Here is a 22,712-nt window from a genome sequence, read left to right as displayed (position 1 = left end):
ATAGATCATGTGCTGCAGGGACACAGTGGGCCCCAGAAGGCAAACTGAGTGTACATGTGGACATGGAAGGGTGGTTGTACATGTTGTGGATCATAGTGCAAGTGTGTTTGTCAGTAGGGACATGCACTCAATACATGCATGTGCAATCAAGTGACCATCAGTGTCCTCTACACATCACATGTGAACATTGACCATGTGTACACCCCAGCATGTCAAACCACAACTATACCCTCACACCTGAAAGGTAAACACAACACATGAACAGGCATTGATCAGCAGAATACACCATGTACATAGGATACCACAATTACAATGTCAGGGTGCCCATCACACTGTAGGGCAAGGCAACTGTCAACAACAAAATACCCACCCTCCCTCACAAATCACCATGACCCACTGAACAACTGCGCCTGGGTTATGTATCCTTCATCCTTGAAGTTCACCTGGCCACAGAATCACCCTTCCCCTTTGTCACCATCTCCCACCTTGTGTGTAAAAAGTGTCCAGAACCCTCAGAGGCCACCTTGACTTGCAAAAACACCAAATCAAAGAGAACTCAAAGCAGGCCAACACAGAAGCCAAGCAAAAAGCCTGCAGTCAGCAAAACGAACCGGAAGAGCCTCCAGTAGATGACATGAAGTAGCAGTACGTCACAAAGCCCAAGTACTACCACAATGATGTAACAACCAAGGTAGCACAGTAAAACAATGTCACAACAGAGTGTGTACCATGTGTGGTACATAACATAGAATGATGCACCACAAACTGATGTGCACTGTCACAGCTCACGTGTACAGGCGCAGGAGTGGCACGAACCAACCAACCCCACTGTGGTCTGGGTGCCTGTAAGGTCAAACTCACACAGGCCTCTGAGACCCTGATGGGGAACGAGGGTCAGGGATATGCAGTCGGGACAGGCATTGGTATACTGGATAACCGGAATGAGAGGCAGGAGAGGGGAGTAGGATTGACACGGGAAAGTAGGGAATGCACAAAACTGTACTACTCACATTAACACATACACAGTTAGACCAAACTTGTTTATCATGCACATAGTACCAAATTACTCTAATGGAAGTCAAAGAGAAACTTATCTCTGGGGTGAGTGCTGGCCTCCTGCCTGCGCACTCTCTGGTCCGGTAACAGGAGCAGTTCAATGCTGCAAAGAGAGCCATAGTTAGTGATCTGTGCATGCCCATAACACACACACACACCACCATATATGCCCCAAAGTAACAAACTACTCTACAAACAAACAATCTGGTGTGGTGCTTCGTACCCATACATAACATTCCCCCTGTGATGGTTCATACACAGTCAACGCAGTAAGTCAGGCGCCGTTGGGTGCGTGGCAAAGGAAGACCAATGTGTCACGATTCACACAACATGCAATGTTCCCTGGGTAAGCAGCCAGACACAAATAGCAAGGTACGACTTCAAAACAAGTCGTGTTCCACCATAACCGAAATAAAGTAAGTAGTGCATGTGTCAAAATCTACATGGAAAAGAAATGCACTGCACACGAGTCTGTCCCTCGCTGTCTGTCCATGTGAGCTGCTTCTTTCCATGTCTTGGAACGCTACATGGCTAATACAACTGCCTCAATGGACCATGGTCGACCGGAGGGTATGTGCCACTGCCCCTGCAGGTGCCCCAGACAACTTTCCCATCAACTAGCCATTAGTCCACCAACGCATCTCAGCTGTATTGTGCGCTTCAACACTAACATTTGTCCAAGCTCACCGTCAGTGCTGCTACTAAGCATGCATGTGTATCTGGCCTGGTGGAAGGTTGGCTGCGGTGTGGCCCCCCTGTGCTGCTCACGTTGCCTGGAGTCCCTTGAAACATGTCAGCTTTTTTTGGGTGTATGAGCGCAATCCCTGTGCCTCTGCTTGCACACACATATGCATGTGGGCACCACCAAACGTGTCCAGCTTTCAAGAGTTCTAATGGGCCATGCCTGCAGGCAAATGTAGTCTGGAGGCTCATCCCCCTGCAGAAAGGGCATGACATACATGATTAATGCTTTAAAATCACCTGTCTGTTCTCTTCAGGCATTTCATGACTGGACCATGTCATAGACGTACATCAGAAATCACACCATCAGTGCGTCTTTCACAGGCAAAGTGTGGTACACACTATCTACAGCATGAATTGCAACAAGCACATGTACAGTAAAGATAAGAAACATACTACACAATGTATAGCAAATAATGTACACATGAATCATGAAACCCCCCATCATCAAAAGAAGAACAGTGGTCAATAACACCCCTATTATCCCCACTAGGGGTGTTAACACAAGTAGGAGAGCAGCAGACATGCCACAGATATGACAGTCCAAAGCCCTTGTGTAATAGGCTGTTACACCGAACCATCCTTGCGAGCCCATGGATAAGGGAAGCAGGAGTGGCATATGTGAGTCAGGACCCCAAGCTGCAAACACATACACAAGACAAGCTTGAAGGGCCCAGCATCCACTGTCTGTTCCACTGGAACAGACAGTGGATGCCTTCAAAAGCCACAAAGCACCACACCATCACATGAAAGCACAATAGACAAGCAATTTTAAACTATATTAACTAATTACAATAACTATGAAAAACCTACATTACCTAATTCAACTAACTATCAAATAGAAACTTAACTAACTAAACTAAAAGAAAAATCAAAAATGGCCACATACGACCCGGGGGGGAGGCACCCAGTAGCGGGGGAGGTACAGGGTGCTGCTCAACACCCACATGGGATGATGTTGAGGAAAGAAAAACCTCCATGGGTTCAACGCCTGACCTATGTGGGAGATACATTGTCGTCCGAGTCTGGCTCTTCCTGGAAAGGAGGACGTGACACAGGAGCCTGACCACGCCTAGCCGCAGCTTGCCCCTCATCATCAGCAAGTCTGCCGGACGGGTGAGCCTGGTTCTGTGTGGCGATCACATGTAGGTCTGCATGCAGAACCTCCCGTGATACACGTGCTTCCTCTTGTAAGGTAGCACGTGTAGCACGGAGTTCCTCCTGCAAGGCCTGGCTGGACAACTGATGCACCTACCGGCAAGCATGTAGCTCAGCCAAGATGGTACGCTCAAGCTGCGCAAACCTCTCCTCTGACCGCTCCCTCTGGGACATCAGAAGGACACCCAGAGTGGATCTGAGGGAAGCATACTCCTCCCTCAGGGCCTCCATGTGTGCCTCTGCGTGAGCAGCAATTGCTTCAGGCAGAGACAACATTTCAGCCTGGCGTGCCCTGTCTGAGGCCACCATGCCCAGCTTGAGCGAGCGGGCCATGGACAGTGCCGCCTGCTGCTGGAGAAGCACCTGCCTAGCAGGGGGGAGCACGGATTGGGCCACACGCTCCATGCTCACAGCGAGGTTCTCCATTGCTGCCCCCTGGCGTTCAGAATTGGCAGTCATGTCTTTCTCCCACTCAGTATACTGCGGTTGCACGCGTTGACCGCGTTGCTGGGCTTGACCCCTGCGGGACCCAAGGACCGGGTGTCCTCGTTGTGTTGGCACCGCCTGCGGCTGCACGACTACATTCCCCCATTGACGTGATGTCCCAGGCACATCAGTGACTGGTGTGGAAGGTTACCCTGTGTCCTGATCCACCACAGGCGGAGGTTCCAACACTGTCTGACCCCTCAGTGCAGGTGTCGCGGACAGAGGAGTGCCCACATCAGAATCACTCACCCCTGACATATGGACCTGATGCACATCCAACTCGACATGGATGTCAGAGAGGTCATCAGGGCTGGACTCATTCCCAGCCAGAGACAAGATGGACTGTAGCACATGTGGGTTTTTGTGGCCTACCACCCCACAACCCTCACTTGTGCCGGGTTGCTGTAGTGATAACAACCATGTGCCTGGCATGACAACACCATCCTCTGGCTCCATTGCGTCATCATCTGAAAAGTAGAGAGAAAAAAGGTCACTACACATGTTAGAAGCACACAACACACACAGACATCACACAGACACCAAACACATCAAGCAGACATGTCGCACACAAAAGAGAACCTGCCATGCATGCTGGGTTAACTTGACATTGCTTCTGTGATTAGGCATGTCGAAAGGTGTCATATTGCTCGGAAGGGGGTCGATGCAGTGCAGCAAATTTATATGTTACTCACTATTTACATGTACAAGTACTTCATGATGTGTATCTGAAAATGTGAAGGCAGTGCAAGGTCAACTCCAGGCATCACGTGCAATGTGCATTCAATGGGTAGCATGGCTACAAGCAAACCACCCCTCCCCCAAGTGCAAATGCAGGGGTGCCTTGCATGGTACCAAAAGGATGACCATAGACCTGTGTATTGACAGACAGTGTTGACTAGCATCAACTGCATCATGTGAGTAAAGTGACAACACAGCAAATGATGATGGGACAGTAAGCAGGACACATGATGCAACCTCCGGAGCACACCTGCGTGTGAAGAAAACACTACACCAGTTGGACAGAGTCATTGTCTATTAAACAGGCTGAGGCATGTCACCCACACAGACTGTCACACCCTAAACATGTGTGCGACGCAGGACTGAGCCAGAGTGGCCATGGGAAGGCTGATGAAATTCCATGCAATGTTGGTCACCCTAGACTCGTACTACAATGATCATCCAGTAAAGGACACATAGGGGCATGCGTGGAATACACATGGAGCATGAATGGGCACTCATGTCCCTGCGGGGCATCTGACCTCTGCACAGTCCAAGTGAGACACCCTGCATCAAGTGCAAAGGATGTACCACACAGCATATGTCTGGCAGATTGGCCAGTGGAAGTAAGCATGTACACAGGACGCATGAACAGGCAAGTACTCAATGGCAAAATTGAAGCAGACCAGTGCAAAGGTGGAATTGGGGTGCAGAGGGGGGGGTGGAGGGACAACGGAGCATGCCTACATGGAGTACCCGCATGCATGCAGAGGACACATGCACATCAGTCATGCTATGACATAGTCCCTGGGCTGAGAGGAAGGTCACCCCAGGCTACATGCAGAAGGGCCAGTGAGCTGGAACATGGACCGGAGTGGCATCCTGGTGACCAGCATGTGAGTAGGTGCAAAAGTGGTGATGCGGACAGTCCCCGTCCGTTCCACATGTCCACCATCCAGCAGAGCAGCCATGCATTAGTGAAGCATTGCATTACTTGCACATCAGAACCATGTACACGTGACATGTAGTGGCAGTCATGCACAACACATCACACAAGTAAAACACACATGTCCTCAACAAACATGCAGCAACACTCACTGGACTGGGCATCAAAGTCCGGCATCTCTCCCACTCCTTCGACCGATTCAGGTGGTATGAACTCCGCAACGAGTGACTCATGGGGAGTGAGGTCTTCCTCCTCAGGTGCAGGCCCACTGCCTGTCACCAGAGTCAAGTTGTAATTTGAGGCACGCTTAGCCTTAGCGCTGCGTTTGAGTAAATTCCAACGCTTTTTGCACTCTTGTGCCGTGCGCACCTCATGGCCGAATGCACTCACATGTTCCGCAACTTGCTTCCAGTGGGTATCACGGTGGGCAGCTGTAGACTGACAATTAGGCCCCACTAGCATGTCACAGCTGTGGTCCTGCACGTAGTCCACAAGGTAGTCCAGTTCCTGGTTGCAGAAAGGCTTCTTCCTCGACATGCAGGAGGTCGTGGCTGTGTGTGGGGTCCCAGCCTGTGTTTCAGGTGCAACCTTCCTCCTCTTGGATTGTGGCGCAGACCCTGGCTGGCAAATGCCACCCTGATCAGTATGGCCAGTGGCACCGGTGGATTGAGCCAAGGGAGTGGCAGGTGGAGGGACGACCAAAGGCCTGACTTGCGTCAGTGGCAGCTGGGTGCCCTCTAATGGACCCTGTGCAGCAACATCCGCTGTGGCAGGGTCATTGACCATGACTGTCCTGGTTGGCAGACTCACAACCGGGGTGTTGTTGGCTGCATCTGCCCCAGCACTTGCCAACACCCGGCTGTTCGGGGCAGCAGATGACATTACTGCCCCAGGGACACGTGTCTCGGTCAGGGCAGCCATGCATGCACCTACGGTTTCCCTCCTGCCCTGTTGGAAATCTCCCAAGGACTCTTAAAGAGCCAACGCAGCCTGCACTGGCAGACCCTGAGCCTGGGTGGTGGTGTCCACAGCTGCACCTGCAGCTACCACTACCCTTGGGCCCGTGGCAGTCGATGAAATGGACGGCCGGATCAAATGGACGCCGGTGCCAGATGCAGAAGCTGCATCTCCCAGAACCACAGGTGGTGGTGTCATGACTGCACCGACACATGGCACAACATTGCGCTCAAGTGGCACACCCCTGCCTCTTCCCCCTCTGCGGCCACCCTGGAAACCCTGGAGTCCCCCTACTCCCTGGTCACCCCGGCCACGTCCCTGATCATGCCCGCCACGAGGTGGATGCCCAGCGGAGGCGCCCCTCACCTTTGGTGGCCTCCCAACCATGGCACAGATGGAGTAGTGCCGGCACAGATGGAGGAGTGCCAATGGGAGGTGCACACGACAATTGTCCTGGGCAATTGGGTGGGATGCAAGATGTTAACAGCCCCCCTGCACCTGCAAGGCTGTATGTGACCCCGGTGATGTAGTGACGGGTCACGCAACGCTCAGGCACCCCAAAACTGCAGTAAAACTGTGCATGCAACCCTGCAGCCTACGTGCGTGGAATTAACCTCCCGCAGTACGCGGTGGCACCCAGTAACACGAAAAATGCGTACATGTGGGACACACAGGCTACTATGACCTCGAAAACGGGTGCGATACACAGGGGTCCCCGCAGTGGGAAATATAGCATGCGCGACTCACCGTCAGACTAGCGTGATGATGAAAAACATGCGTAGCCAATACCCCCGCCAAAAGAAGAGATACGTCCTTGATCCGCTGTGAAGTTGTGATGGTGCGCGAAACAACACGAAGTAGCAACACACGTTGGTCTCCACGAAAGGCACGTACAGCGAACTGCTGGCCCCGCTCTCCTTTAACCCGTGCTGAGGGAAATACCTGCGTGCGTTGCGTCACTTACGCGCGTAGGCCCTTTCCTCGGATTACACGCATTCACACGCGGACGCGCAGTTTTTCACGTGCTAAACCACTATGCCCACGTCATGAGGGAAACGCCCGCGTGCTTAACGTCACAGATGCGCTTAGGCGCTAAAGGCCTTTCCTCGAATTACATGCTGACGTGCAATTTTTTCACATGCCAAATCACTCCGTATCAAGCTGGCCACGCAACAACACACGGAAGACTACGCTCCTGCCCAGAAGGCCATATTCCTGCCCCCCAGATCACCAAGCACGCTCCCACCTGCCATCTGCTGCTGCCTCCCTGCCTGCTGCCCACGTGGCCTGCTATTTGGTGCTTGCACGTCAGCCAGGGGTGCAGTTGTTGTGACCACCCCTGCTGGAACTGAAGACTCCCGACTGGGATACCATCGCTCCACAGCCCAGCCCCAGGACCCAGTTGCCCACCCAAACCTGCCTCTGGGGTTGCCATGTCTACACCATCTGGCACCACTGGCATCCCCCAGCCCGAGAGGCAAAGGGCCACCAGCTTCAGTGCCAGTGAAGTTGGTGTCCTGGTGGAGCATGTCCTGGGGCAGTATGATGCCCTCTTTGGAAGCTCGCGCGCCGACAATGAAGGACGGAAGAGGATCTGGATGGACAGCGTGACTGCCATCAACATGGAGGGAGTGGCAGTCTGCGACATTCAACAAGTCCGGAAGCGCTGGGAGGACTTCAGGTCCAGGACCCTCGAAGAGGCCCGGCACCTCTTGGAGCAGGAGGATGCCAAGGAGTGCGGGGGCCACCTGTCTGACCACCAAATGAGGGTCCTGGAACGCATACGCCCAGCGCTCCACGTCCAGGTCCTTGAGAGGCAGACCCGTCTGGAGTCGAGCGGTAAGTGTACATGCCTACTGATTGGGCGCTGTGCGTGTTGTGGTGTGCCAGGAGTGTGCAGGTTCAACATATGTCTTTGTAGGGCCATGTATGGATGCGTATGTACAGGGACGTGAACCAGCCACATGTGATTCCTCTCGTGTGTGAGACACATCGATGGTGTATGTGTTGGCAAGCATGCTGGCCAAATGCATGTGTGGGTGAGCACATGTGAAAATGATGTGTATGTACTGTGGCATGTTTGCGGTGTCACACATGGATGGGGGTTCCTGCTGCATGTATCTGCACTGTGTACATGTGCATGTGTGTGTATGTGACAAGTGTGCAATTGATATGCAACATGGATGCATGTGACACTGACATGTAGGAGGCTGATTGCCAGATGTGACATGGATGGTGACATTATCACTGCAGTGGTGGAGATGTACAGATGCATGTCAGTCTGGTGGCATGTGAGCATGTGTTGTGCACTCCCTGTGTTTCATGTGATGTCAGGCTCACCTTTGGCTGCTTGTGCTGTTGTTTGTGTATGGACGGTGCTGCCTGGTGCAATATTCCTGTTGATTTGCTCATGTGTGTGAGTTGAAATGACATGTGTGTTGGGGAGTGTGATGCCATGTCTGTAGTTTTACACTGCCACTCATGTGCAACTGTGTGTATCAGTCCACATTACAGTGCCCTGATGCCTGTGTTCTATCTCTCCCTGTCTGCAGTGTCAACTGATGAAGAGGGCGGAGAGGGTGCTGTGGAGCAAAGTGGCAGGGATCGCACCACCAGCCGGAGACGCAAGGGGCGGCTCCCCTCCCAGGTTGTCATCTCATCGGGGAGTAAGGAGTCCGGTGCCGCGTCCCAGGCCGCAGCTGCCGAGGGTATGTCCAAGAGGCGGAGGTCGGAGGTGGACTCCTCGGCAGCAGAAGGGGCAGCTGAGACCCCACAGGGTACGATGGAGGAAGATGGCATGGAGTCATCCAGGTTGGTGGGGGGTTTGGTGGAGGAGGAGGCCGTGGAAGGGGCACACACGGGGTCTGGAGGTGGGGATTCCACTGGTGCTAGTGGCGCAGTGCAGGGGCAGGGACAGGAGGAAGCACAGGCCGCCGCAGAGGTGCCTGTGTGTAATCCCGTCCCCGATCCTGTGACTGCATCATCCTGCACCAGCAGGGATGCCTACGTCCAGACCCGTTTTCAGGGAGGGGATGAGCGCACAACAACTGGCCTTCTTCTCCTTGCGGAAATGGCAATCCGTGACTGGGTTGAGCCTGTCCTGTCTGGGATGGCGTTGAGTCAATGGGGCATGCAAGGTGACCTGCAGTGTTTTGGTGAAGACACTGCACATCATCTCGGATGCCTCATTGACCGCGTTGACCTACTGGGACGGGTCACCAGGGCTGGATTCCTCCGTATGCTGGACTTTGTTCCGGCCCCATCCTCACCTGAACCCTCTATGCACCAGTCATCCTCCATGCCATCTTCCCACCCATGTATCACCTGGGTACCCTGTGGAGCTGCCTCTGACCCTGCGGCTAGGCTGGTGGAGGACACATCCCTGCCACAGTCAGGAGTCGGATGTCCAACAGTGGTGGCCACCTCAACAACTGCACCCCAGCCAGAGGAGGACGTGCAGGCAGCAAGAACCAGGGCACAGGCACAGCAGCAGCAGCAACAAGGGCCTTCAACATCTGAAGGGCAGGCATCGGCCAGAGGGCAGGAGGGCCCAGGATTGGAAGTGTCTTCCGTGCGGCAGCGGTTGGGCCAGGCCATAGGTGCGGAGTGGCGGCGGGCGGAAGAGGCACGCTCACAATGGTCAGGGCGGAGAACTCCAGTCCAACATGGCATCGTCCCTGCAAACCCTTGGGGCCATGGAAAAGGACCGCCTCCAGTACATTGAGCAGGAGTTCGATGATGCCCTGGCCCGGGAAATCGGAAAGTGAGCCGTCGGACTAGCCCGCCGCCATTGTATATAGTTTGTAGTTTTAGGTTTCCTTTATCTTTTTAATTCATTTGGGGTGCTTGGACCATGCCCCCCCCTTTTTGTATATAGTTCTTTATTAGGTCGTTTTTTTGGTAGGTTTCATTTCATTCGTTGAGCTCATGGACCCTGGATTACTTCTTTGTACATAGTTGAACAGTGGATTTATCTATTCTTATTTTTCTCACCATGGAGCAATGGATTTTGCTGTTTCCGTTTAGTTTGGATTTGCTTTGGTGGCCGGAGACTTTGGACACTTTTTCATTTCGATTTATTTGGATTGAGACTTCATGTTTTTCTTTTTGTTTTTTGGACATGCTGCATTTCATCTTTTTTAAGCATCTTTTGTTATGTTTTCATTTGATTACATTCTTTTTTTGTTCAATACATTTTGGTTTATTACTCTGATGTGTGATATTCTCTCATTGGTTTCATGCATGTCACGGTGTAGGTTTTCACAATCACCAGCACCCATTGTGTGTGTGACAGACATGTGTTGATGTACATTCTTGCCAGTTGGGTTGTATCATGTAATGGGCATTTCAATGTGGGGTGGATGGGATACTTGGTTTGGTCTTTGCACAGGGGTGGCATGCTGTGGGATTTGGGAGCCCATGAGGCCCATGATTGTGGATCATGATGACGTGTTGGGGGGACATGAGTCAGGGCTTGCTGGCAGGTGCCCCTCACTGCTGGGTGGGTGGGGGTGATGGGGGACATGAGTCGGGGCCTGAGCTTCACTGCTGGGTGGGTGGGGGTGCTGGGGGATATGAGTCGGGGCCTGCTGGCAGGCGCCCCTCACTGCTGGGTGGGTGGGGGTGCTGGGGGACATGAGTCGGGGCCTGCTGGCAGGTGCCCCTCACTGCTGGTTGGGTGGGGGTGCTGGGGGACATGAGTCGGGCCTGAGCCTCACTACTGGGTGGGTGGTAGTGCCGGGGGACATGAGCCGGGGCCTGCTTGCAGGTGCCCCTCACTGCTGGGTGGGTAGTGGTGCTGGGGGACATGAGTCGGGGCCTGCTGGCAGGTGCCCCTCACTGCTTGGTGGGTGAGGTGCTGGGGGACATGAGTCGGGGCCTGGTGGCAGGTGCCTCTTACTGCTGGGTGGGTGGGGGTGCTGGGGAACATGAGTCAGGGCCTGCTGGCAGGTGCCCCTCAATACTGGGTGGGTGGTGGTGCTGGGGGACATGAGTCGGGGCTTGCTGGTAGGTGCCCCTCACTGCTGGGTGGGTGGGGGTGCTGGGGGACATTAGTCGGGGCCTGCTGGCAGGTGCCTCTCACTGCTGGGTGGGTGGGGGTGCTGGGGGACATGAGTCGGTGCCTGCTGGCAGGTGCCCCTCACTGCTGGGTGGGTGGGGGTGCTGGGGGACATGAGTCGGGGCCTGCTGGCAGGTGCCCGTCAATGCTGGGGGGTGGGGGTGCTGGGGGACATGAGTCGGGCCTGCTGGCAGGTGCCCCTCACTGCTGGGTGGGTGGGGCTGCTGGGGGACATGAGTCGGGGCCTGCTGGCAGGTGCCCATCAATGCTGGTGGGTGGGGGTGCTGGGTGACATGAGTCGGAGCCTGATGGCAGGTTCCCCTCACTGCTGGGTGGGTGGGGGTGCTGGGGGACATGAGTCGGGCCCTGCTGGCAGGTGCCCCTCACTGCTGGGTGGGTGGGGTGCTGGGGGACATGAGTCGGGCCTGAGCCTCACTGTTGGGTGGGTGGTGGTGCTGGGGGACATGAGTCGGGGCGTGCTTGCAGGTGCCCCTCACTGCTGGGTGGGTGGGGGTGCTGGGGGACATGAGTCGGGGCCTGCTGGCAGTGCCCCTCACTGCTGGGTGTGTGGGGGTGCTGGGGGAATGAGTCAGGGCCTGCTGGCAGGTGCCTGTCAATGCTGGGGGGTGGGGGTGCAGGGGGACATGAGCCGGGCCTGCTGCAGGTGCTTCTCACTGCTGGGTGGGTGGGGGTGCCGGGGGACATGAGACGGGGCCTGCTGGCAGGTGCCCCTCACTGCTGGGTGGGTGGGGGTGCTGGGAACATGAGTCGGGGCCTGCTGGAAGGTGCCCGTCAATTGTGGGGGGTGGGGGTGCTGGGGGACATGAGTTGGTGATCACTAATGCAAGGTGACATGTGGGCTGGCTGGGGGGCATGCCCATGGTGGATGGGCTGCCTGCGGGACAGGACCAGGGGTACATGGTAGTCCCCTGTGGTGTGGGCTGCCTGCAGGGGCCGTGGAGGGGGTAGAGGGCACACCTGGGAGGACCCCACTGGATACCCGTACCCCGCTCTGACAGAGAAATCGTGTGTGAAATTCCCTGCAAACCCCAGTAATACACGTACCCCGCTCGCACAGGGCCAATCACGTGTGATTCTCCACGCGAACCCCAGTAATACACGTACCCCGCTCGCACATGGCCAATCGCGCGTGGAACTCCCCGCAAACACCAGTAATACACGTACCCCGCTCGCACATGGCCAATCGCCTGTGATTCTCCCCGCGAGCCCCAGTAATACACGTACCCCGCTCGCACCGGGCCAATCACGTGTGATTCTCCACGCGAACCCCAGTAATACACGTACCCCGCTCGCACAGGGCCAATCGCATGTGGAACTCCCTGCGAACACCAGTAATACATGTACCCCGCTCGCACAGGGCCAATCGCGTGTGATTCTCCATGCGAACCCCAGTAATACATGTACCCCGCTCGCACAGGGCCAATCGCATGTGGAACTCCACGCCAACACCAGTAATACACGTACCCCGCTCGCACAGAGCCAATTGCGTGTGATTCTCCACGCAAACCCCAGTAATACACGTACCCCACTCGCACAAGGCCAATCGTGTGTGATTCTCCCCGTGCAGGGGTGTACGTGTATTCGGAGTGGTGCGCGGGGAGTTTTACAGGCGTTTTTGTGGTTGGGGGCCTGTATGCTGGTCCACTGGCATGTGCGCCATGGATGGGATTTGTGCGCTGTGCATGGCACCTCCCCATGTTGGGGGCGTAACTGGCGCTGCTCCAGGGTCGCTGCGGCACTCTGCGCCACTGCTGGTAATAGATGTTAAAGTCCATGAATACGCTGTGCACGAAAATGTATTTTGGCGCACGCGGCTGGTGCAAACTGTCGCACGCGCACACTGTTCGCCAGCCGCGTGTGCCACTTGTGTGCTGAATTCTATGAATTACCCCCTAAATGATGCCACCATACACACATGTTCATGTCATCAACCGTGTGAGTATGTGAGTTGGTTAATATTGGCGTGTCAGACAATGTTTTTTAAAAAAAATACAAAAACAAGATTGTTCAATGATCAAAAGAAACTGACCACAGTTGTCCATACAGGGAAAGAAATTGGCAACAGATGTCCATACCTATGAAGAAATTGCAACACATTTCCAGAGGTTAAAAGCAGAACAGAAAACAGCACATATAGAAATTAGGGTATCATGAAAGATTTATAGTGAAAGAAAAGAAAGAGAAAATAAATGTATCTATAGAATAAAATGTACTTTTTGGGACTGGTGGTGACATATCTATCACAAGGCCTAATGCTGACCCCGGCAGCCTTATATATTTAACAGGTTTGCCAAAGGTACCTGTGTCAATGTCACAATGTGCATAACAATACTGTACATTTCTATCTCATTATCTGGATCTCTCTTGCCACTTCTCTCATTTATGCTTGCAAGTCTCTTTCCATCTTCTCCCCCCTTTATGGTCCCGGGATTCCTTTCTCTGTCCCGTTGCATCCTCCACCACATCTGGCTCCAGGGAGTGCTGATGAAGGAATCGAGTTAGCGGATCGAAACCAGAGAAGAGAGACAGACAGGTTAAGAACTAAGCAACATCTACTTTTCATTTAAAACTCCCTTGTCCACTCAGTAGTTTTACTTTTTGCCCATTTTACATATATAAATCAGTATACTTCTCAGTCATACCTTCAGGCATAACACTCCCTACTCACCTACTACCTGTTCCCTTTAATTCCTTGTGGGAGTTGCTTACCTCACTGCCACTCACTGACTTGCTCACCTTGATTCTGATGTCACTGTTACACTTCTTACTCCATTCCTGGTTTCTCCAGGCTGTTCTATCCTTTTGACTTCAGGTTTTGGGTGGGAACGGTTTAATATGGTTCATGTGGACAAATGTTTCCACAACCAGATCACCTTCCTTGGTCATTATTCTGTTCACCACAGGCAACATTTGTCTTTTGAATGGACCATGGATGCCATGGATTTGGCATTTTTATTTTTGCCTTTCACAACATTACATTTATACAACTGATCACCAACTTCATATTCCCTAACAGATGATTTCCTGTCCTAATATGATGTTGCACCCTCAGCTGACCTTTCCAGATTTTGCTGTGCAAGCGCAAATGCTTTCTCAATTCTTCCACATATTGATGAATTGTGGATGCATTTACCAAGACCTGTTCACTAGTTCTGTACAACAAATGTTGGGGCAAAACCATTTTCCTGTCTGTCATGATTGCATGTGGACTGAGACTTGTAGAATTTGATGGTGTTGACCTTATGGCCATTAATACCAAAGGGAGTCAGTTGCAAAGCCCAACGATACCCTTCTTCAGCCACACATTTGTTAAGAATATCAATTATCGATTGGTTACAGTGTTCCACACCACCATTAGAAGATGGCCGGTAGGACACATGTAGCTTCCTTTTTACTCCCAAAATCTGCCACATCTTGGTCATCACTGTAATAGTAAAATTACTTCTGTGGACTGATTCTATTGATTGAGGTAAACAAAACCTAGAAAATATGTGATGGACCAGCAAAGCAGCTGATTTATGTGCACTGCAGGCAGGTGCCAGTATGGACTCCAACCATGTAGATATTAAACAGCATATTAACATGTATTTGTTTCCCAGTGATGATCTTTGGACTGGGCCAAAGAAATCTATTTGCAAATCTGAAAATCTGACCAGGATAGCATCAGAGCTCTTTTCATTAATGGTGCCCTATACATTGGAGAGGCAGCTGAAATTGTGCACACACCAAACACCCCAGAGTAAACAACTCCACGTGTTGGGACATATGTGGCCAATAAGCATATGTGTTCAATATTTGCAATGTTTTCTGCAAACCTCTTTATCCCACTGTTATTGCGTCATGGCCATGATGTAGCATCAACCCCTGAAATGACATAGGAACCACCCATTGGATCTGACCTGAAGGGATTCTCAAGCCAACAATCCATCTTTTCAGCTGAAATCCCTTTTTATTCTTTAACAACAGCCTCAATTCTTCTCTTGCTTTGCTGTCCTCCTCTGTTATAGGATTTTGCTCTGCATCTGACAAATGATTGTACAAGAGACCTATGATTGGGTCTTATTTCTGTGCCTTGATGAATTTCTGATCAGGCATATTAAAACTCCATTGCACTACAAGTTGATCACTTGTTCTCTGAGATTTGGAATGTGACATCCACTTGGATCTCACCAAGCAAGTGCTCAATGGCAAACAATTCCCCCATCACTGCTCCAATTTTGGCCAATTGATCAGATTTGCAATCCCCTATCTTTTCTTTCCCTGGTATTCTGCAGTGCCCTTGTATCTTACTCCAATGAATACTCATCACATTCATTGAAACAAGACTGTCAATAGCCTGAATTAAGTGTCCATGTTTAAGTGATTTTTACTCTACAGAATTGTTCCAAAACTATTCCTTTCATTTTTGTTCCACTACTGTGAATATTGCTTTGTAAATTGCAGCCAATTCTGCTACTTGACAACATTTGGGACCTATACTCATGCTCACTCTTGGGATACCTTCACATTTGAGGTTTAGACAATTTCTAGGGCAACCAATTATCTTAAGCGCTGAGGTGCCGCTATGATAGAAGAGTCATAAAGTTGGCTGCTGCGTATTGTGGTGCTCAAGAGGGAATGCTTTAAACTCTTAAAGAAATAGTGGAAAGTTAGTATGAACACCAATGCTACTGAGCTCAATATTCATTTTTATAATTTTATAATTTAATATGTAAGTATTAATAGTTTCCCAATGCTCTCAAAATCATAGTGTCATGACTATGCCAACATGTGTTTCGACCATGTGGTATTTTTCAAGGCAAAATGTGAATTAGTGGTGTCAAGTAAATGTTTATTATTATTTCAATATGTACTGCGATTCTCTAGTATCTCATTATTGCAAAATCAGTGTGTCCTCTATGGAACATCTAGCTCTGCGATTCTTGTTAGTGTTGCAGACAATTCTGGTGATTGTGCAAATTCAATCAAATGTGTTTCTAATTCTGTATCATCTGTATCATCTACAGCTGCACAGCCATGTAAGACTTCCAGCCCTTGAACTGCCCATATGTTTTTATTCTGCCCATATCTCACTTCCACTGGAAATCCATGCAATGCCAATGATGTCATTCTCGACTTGGCTAAATTCCCTGATTTGATTCATTTACTCTGCAAGAATTGCAGGGGCTTGGCATTAGTTTCAACAATTACCCTCTGCCCTTGAAAAATGAGCTGAAAATGCTGTAATGCCCAAAGAGTAGTCAACAATGCTTTTTTGTTTTTGCCTGTGACGAAGCTGTGCTAGCATATTCAATAGTTTTGTTATTTAAATAATGCGATTGACATAAAACTGCTGACATACACTGATATGTGAACACTATATCCAGAAATAAATTGTGGTTCATCTTTGGATAAGCCAGTCAGTTTAGCTACTGCTTCACATTGTTCCCGCCCCCATTTCCAGGACACTCCCAGCTTCAGCAATTTCGTCAATGGTTGTGTGATTTCTGCATATTCTTCAATTAATGTCCTGTTGTAATTTGCCATTCCTAACAAACTCTTCAAGACGTTCAGATTTTTGGAATCATTTACAATTTGGATGGCTTCAACCGTTTTCTTTTGCAGGTTTAATCCTTGCTCTGTAACTTCTCCCAGGAAATGTACCCTTTTCTTACACCACTGCATCTTCTGCAATGACACTTTTGCTCCAGCCTTTTGCAACTGGCTGAGCACGTGTCTAATTTAATTGAAATTTCTTTTTATATCTTCATTTTTTATCAGGACATCATCCACATAGACCACAGTTCCCCTCTAGGCTCCATCCAGGAGTGCTTTATTCAGGAAGGTCCCAAACTCTTCCACTGTTGATGAAACCAAAGGCAGTATAATTCCATATATATTGCAATCCATCAAACAAAAAAGCAAATAGATTTTGTATATCTTTGGCTAGGGGCACACACCAATACCCACCTTGATGCAGGCATCCTCTTATGTAGTTCTTTCCAGTCTGCACACAAACACCATTGATCATTGGGCTTCAGCACACCTAATATGGGCGTATTTGAGGTACTGTGAAGGGGTCTAATGATTCCTCTGGACTCTACAATTTTAATAATTTGTGTCAAGGATTCTAAACAGGCCCTGGGTAGCCTATATTGTTGCACAAATACAGGTTCTCTACCATAGCCCAGTGGCAGTGTAGCAACATGCAAATCAGTACCCCCACAATCATAGGCATCTTTTGCAAGAACTTCTGTAAATTCAACAAATATTTTTCCCAATTGGCCTTACTCATCTTCATTAGTGAAAGCATCAGCTGCCTGGATTTGCTCCTCTGTCATTTTTAAAAATTCTGGAAAATCCTCCAACAGAGGAATGAATTTCTGTGCTTTCTTCTAACTGTGTGCCATTATCTCTCTGGAGAGATGCCACCCTCAAATACCTTGGCATTTCAGCCCCCACCTCAATTTGCTGTTTACCCTCTTCATGTTCATCCAACTAAAAATGGATGCAATCATCCTCATGACAACTAATCACATCTGTTGGTTCATAAGGGTATACTGACTGTATTCTGAAAATCCCTTTTGGTTTAGAATTTAAACACTCAGGTAGTTAACCCTGTTATGTGACGACATAACTTTCAGGAATATTCCCAATGACTGGGTTGTTTAAATCTGCAGTGTAGTATGATTCATGCATTGCTATCCCTAATGATGTACCTTATACCAAGTAAATGACCTGACATCCTTTATTATCCATCAGTATTCAAATGGGACCATGCCCAACTTCAACTAAAGGAGTGTATTCAAATTGTAGGCCCTGTTGTCACATGGATTCATTGAGAAACACAACAGCATTGACAGCTCCAATGTTTGTCCCTTCCTGTACTTCAATGCCATTGTGAATTGTATGTATATTTTTATATTTCTTCAGTATGAGACCCAAGGCCCGAAGGCATCAGGTGATATCGGTAGACCAGGGAACAGCAAGATCCGCAGCCTTAGAATAGGTAAATTATAAGTTTTGTTCAGAAACCGAGATGATCTCTGATGTCTCTCAAGCCTTGATGAAGAGAGTTCTAAAGAATCAGGGCAAGAACAGTGAAGGGGCTTCCTCTTGACCTTGACCTACAGACGTGTCAGACTACTAACATGTATTGAGAGGTAGATCAAAGTCTCTGCTTCAGGAATTGCCTTGTGAATGCGGGAATGGTAACACCCGTCTTCACTTGTAGCTCAAGTCAATATGGCATTATTTGCGCACAATCATAGGCTTGCCTTCTATCCTCAAATTCAGGCACTGCTCCACTCAGCCTGGACGCAACATGTTTGGTTCAAGATATCTAGAACCATACTTATTCTGTGCATGATGTCATTTACCAAATAGAATCTGGCTTTGGCTCCACTTGCAGTCCATATATTGTGATTAAAACTTTTGGACACTATTATAATTTTCAACAAGCATCTCATCACAAGTTGTTTGGCCCAATCAGGTCCATCTAAAATGAAAATGTACTGATGTTTCGTTTTAAAACATTTTATCTCTTTTCTGTCAACCATTTTTGGAACACTTTGTCATTAATGAAACTACTTTCTTGCTCGAGAGCCAACACTGCCTCAATCATGTATGGATGCTCATTTACTTGCACATGCCTGATCTGACATCATGTGTATTTCTGCAAATATTAAAATATACTTTTCTTGATCTGACTCTGAAACCTCACTTTGTTCACAGTCTTCATCACTTAGAACCATAATGTGGTTTCATCTATCTTTATCTGCCAGTTCTTCCTGAGATCCAAGTGAATCTCTAATGATTGCTTTTCTTTTTCACCTTGGATTTCACGCTGGCACATGAGAATGATAGTGACACTAGGCACACACCACCCATTCTGAAGATACTTTTCCACTGCTCTCTCTGATCTAGAAATGGGGTGACACTATTTTGCATAGCTAACCTTGCTCATCATTTGTTTTAGGTTTCAAGGGCCTTCTGGCCAAAGAATACAGTACCCCATTTACCTCAGGTGAAGTGTCTTCAAACAATGTGTTCCTAATAGGAATGGGGTCTCCTCAATGGGTGCGACCATCACTTCTTGCCTCTGTCTATGTTTCCCTATTTGATGTCAACGTCCGTGGCACCCCCCCAATGGCATTCAATCTGTCTCAATTTCAGCATGTCTTGTGGGAGTCTCTGTTTATTATTGCTATCCTACAATTTTGTTTACATCACAGTTGCCTGTGCTCCTGTGTCCACCTTTGCAAATACACTGCATTTCTCTTCAATTGTAAGAGGTGCGTGATACCTGTCTTCACTCCATAACACTGCCCCCTTTACCTCTCCCAGAAACGTGTTAAACCCATCACAGACAGACCTACCAGAATTGCTTACACTAACCTTATCACCATTCCTAAAACCCTGAGGACCCGCACAGGAGGATCTAGCTTTCCTTTCATTGCCACGACTCAATGAACTCTCTACCACCGCACTTGAGGAGCACTGAATCACACACAGCCTTCCTGAAAGGTATTAAAACTCTGTTGTTTGTAGAAAGAGGGCCTGCTGGCCTCTGTTGCCCCATTGTTTGCTGTTTATCACTGCACCCATGCACTGTAAATTCTTTGCTATTTTATGACTTATGTAACACACATTTTCTACCAAATACCTGCTTCACTTCATTATGTTAGGTTTTTGCTCTCTGTAACCCATGAGCAAGCCTTCTTTCCTGTAACTAAGACACTTTGAGGGTAATTCATAGAATTTCGCAGAAAAGTGTCGCAAGCGGCTGGCGCAGAGTGTCCGCGTGCGATTGACTGCACCAGGCACGTGCGCTAAAACCGATTTCCGCGCACAGCGTATTCATGGATTTTAGGCTTCCAAACCAGCCGTGGCGCAGAGAATCGCAGCGACCCTGCAGCAGCGCCAGTAACGCCCCCAAGAACGCCCTCGCGCAAGGAAAAGCCATCAAAATCGCAAAATCATCGCAAAGGGCTGCGCTAACCCTGGACCAGTTCACCGGGCTGGCAAACAGCAAACGCCAAGCGGGGAACGTGTATTGCAGGGGTGCGCGGGAAGTTCCACACGCGACTGGCCCCGTGCAAGCAGGGTACGTGTATTTCAGGGGTGCGCGGGAAGTTCCACACGCGATTCCAGCAGGGTACGTGTATTTCAGGGGTGCGCGGGAAGTTCCACACGCGATTTCAGCAGGGTACGTGTATTTCAGGGGTGCGCGGGAAGTTCCACACGCGATTTCAGCAGGGTACGTGCATTTCAGGGGTGCGCGGGAAGTTCCACACACGAATGGGCCAGTGCGAGTAGGGTACGTGTATTCCATGGGTGCGCGGGAAGTTCCACACGCGATTCCATCAGGGTACCTGTATTTCAGGGGTGCGCGGGAAGTCCCACACGCGAATGGGCCAGTGCGAGCAGGGTACGTGTATTCCATGGGTGCGCGGGAAGTTCCACACACGATTTCATCAGGGTACGTGTATTTCAGGGGTGCGCGGGAAGTTCCACATGCGATTGTCCCAGTGCGAGCAGGGTACGTGTATTTCAGGGGTGCGTGGGAAGTTCCACACGCGATTGTCCCAGTGCGAGCAGGGTACGTGTATTTCAGGGGTGCGCGGGAAGTTGCACACGCGATTTCAGCAGGGAATGTGTATTTCAGGGGTTCTGGGGAGTACTACACGTGAATTGGCCGTGTGGGTCCTCCCAGGTGTACGCTCCACAACCTCCACGGCCCCTGCAGGCAGCCCACACCACGGGGGACTACCCTGCACCCCTGCTCATGTCCCGCAGGCAGCCCATCCACCATGGGCATGCCCCCCAGCCAACCCACATGTCACCTTGCACTACTGATCAACAATGCATGTCTCCCACCACCCCCACCCCCCAGCAGTGCAGGGGCAGCCTCCACCAGGCCCCCACCCATGTCTCACACCACCCCCACCCCCCAGCAGTGCAGGGGCACCCTCCACCAGGCCCCCACTCATGTCTCCCACCACCCCCACCCCCCAGCCACCAGGGGCACCCTCCACCAGGCCCCCACTCATGTCTCCCACCACCCCCACCCCCCTGCCACCATGGGCAGCCTCCACCAGGCCCCCACCCATGTCTCCCACCACCCCCACGCCCCAGCAGTGCAGGGGCACCCTCGACCAGGCCCCCACTCATGTCTCCCACCACCCCCACCCCCCAGCAGTGCAGGGGCACCCTCCACCAGGCCCCCACTCATGTCTCCCACCACACCCACCCCCCAGCAGTGCAGGGGCAGCCTCCACCAGGCCCCCACTCATGTCTCCCACAACCCCCACCCCCAGCCACCAGGGGCAGCCTCCACCAGGCCCCCACTCATGTCTCCCACCACCCCCACCCCCCAGCCACCAGGGGCAGCCTCCACCAGGCCCCCACTCATGTCTCCCACCACCCCCCAGCAGTGCAGGGGCAGCCTCCACCAGGCCCCCACTCATGTCTCCCACCACCCCCACCCCCCAGCCACCATGGGCAGCCTCCACCAGGCCCCAACTCATGTCTCCCACCACCCCCACCCCCCAGCCACCATGGGCAGCCTCCACCAGGCCCCCACTCATGTCTCCCACCACCCCCACCCACCAGGGGCAGCCTCCACCAGGCCCCCACTCATGTCTCCCACCACCCCCACCCCCCAGCAGTGCAGGGGCACCCTCCACCAGGCCCCCACTCATGTCTCCCACCACCCCCACCCCCCAGCCACCATGGTCAGCCCCCACCAGGCCCCCACTCATGTCTCCCACCACCTCCACCCCCCAGCAGTGCAGGGGCACCCTCCACCAGGCCCCCACTCATGTCTCCCACCACCCCCACCCCCCTGCCACCATGGGCAGCCCCCACCAGGCCCCCACTCATGTCTCCCACCACCCCCACCCCCCAGCAGTGCAGGGGCACCCTCCACCAGGCCCCCACTCATGTCTCCCACCACCCCCACCCCCCAGCAGTGCACGGGCAGCCTCCACCAGGCCCCCACCCATGTCTCCCACCACCCCCCAGCAGTGCAGGGGCACCCTCCACCAGGCCCCCACTCATGTCTCCCACCACCCCCACCCCCCAGCCACCAGGGGCACCCTCCACCAGGCCCCCACTCATGTCTCCCACCACCCCCACCCCCCTGCCACCATGGGCAGCCTCCACCAGGCCCCCACCCATGTCTCCCACCACCCCCACCCCCCAGCAGTGCAGGGGCACCCTCCACCAGGCCCCCACTCATGTCTCCCACCACCCCCACCCCCCAGCAGTGCAGGGGCACCCTCCACCAGGCCCCCACTCATGTCTCCCACCACCCCCACCCCAAGCAGTGCAGGGGCAGCCTCCACCAGGCCCCCACTCATGTCTCCCACCACCCCCACCCCCCAGCCACCAGGGGCAGCCTCCACCAGGCCCCCACTCATGTCTCCCACCACCCCCACCCCCCAGCCACCAGGGGCAGCCTCCACCAGGCCCCCACTCATGTCTCCCACCACCCCCACCCCCAGCAGTGCAGGGGCAGCCTCCACCAGGCCCCCACTCATGTCTCCCACCACCCCCACCCCCCAGCCACCATGGGCAGCCTCCACCAGG

This window comes from Ambystoma mexicanum, chromosome 10 (genome assembly GCF_040938575.1).
Source record: "Ambystoma mexicanum isolate Mex_15411 chromosome 10, UKY_AmexF1_1, whole genome shotgun sequence".
Taxonomy (NCBI): Eukaryota; Metazoa; Chordata; class Amphibia; order Caudata; family Ambystomatidae; genus Ambystoma; species Ambystoma mexicanum.
The sequence above is the reverse complement of the archived record's forward strand: the minus strand, read 5'-3'. Positions refer to the sequence as shown.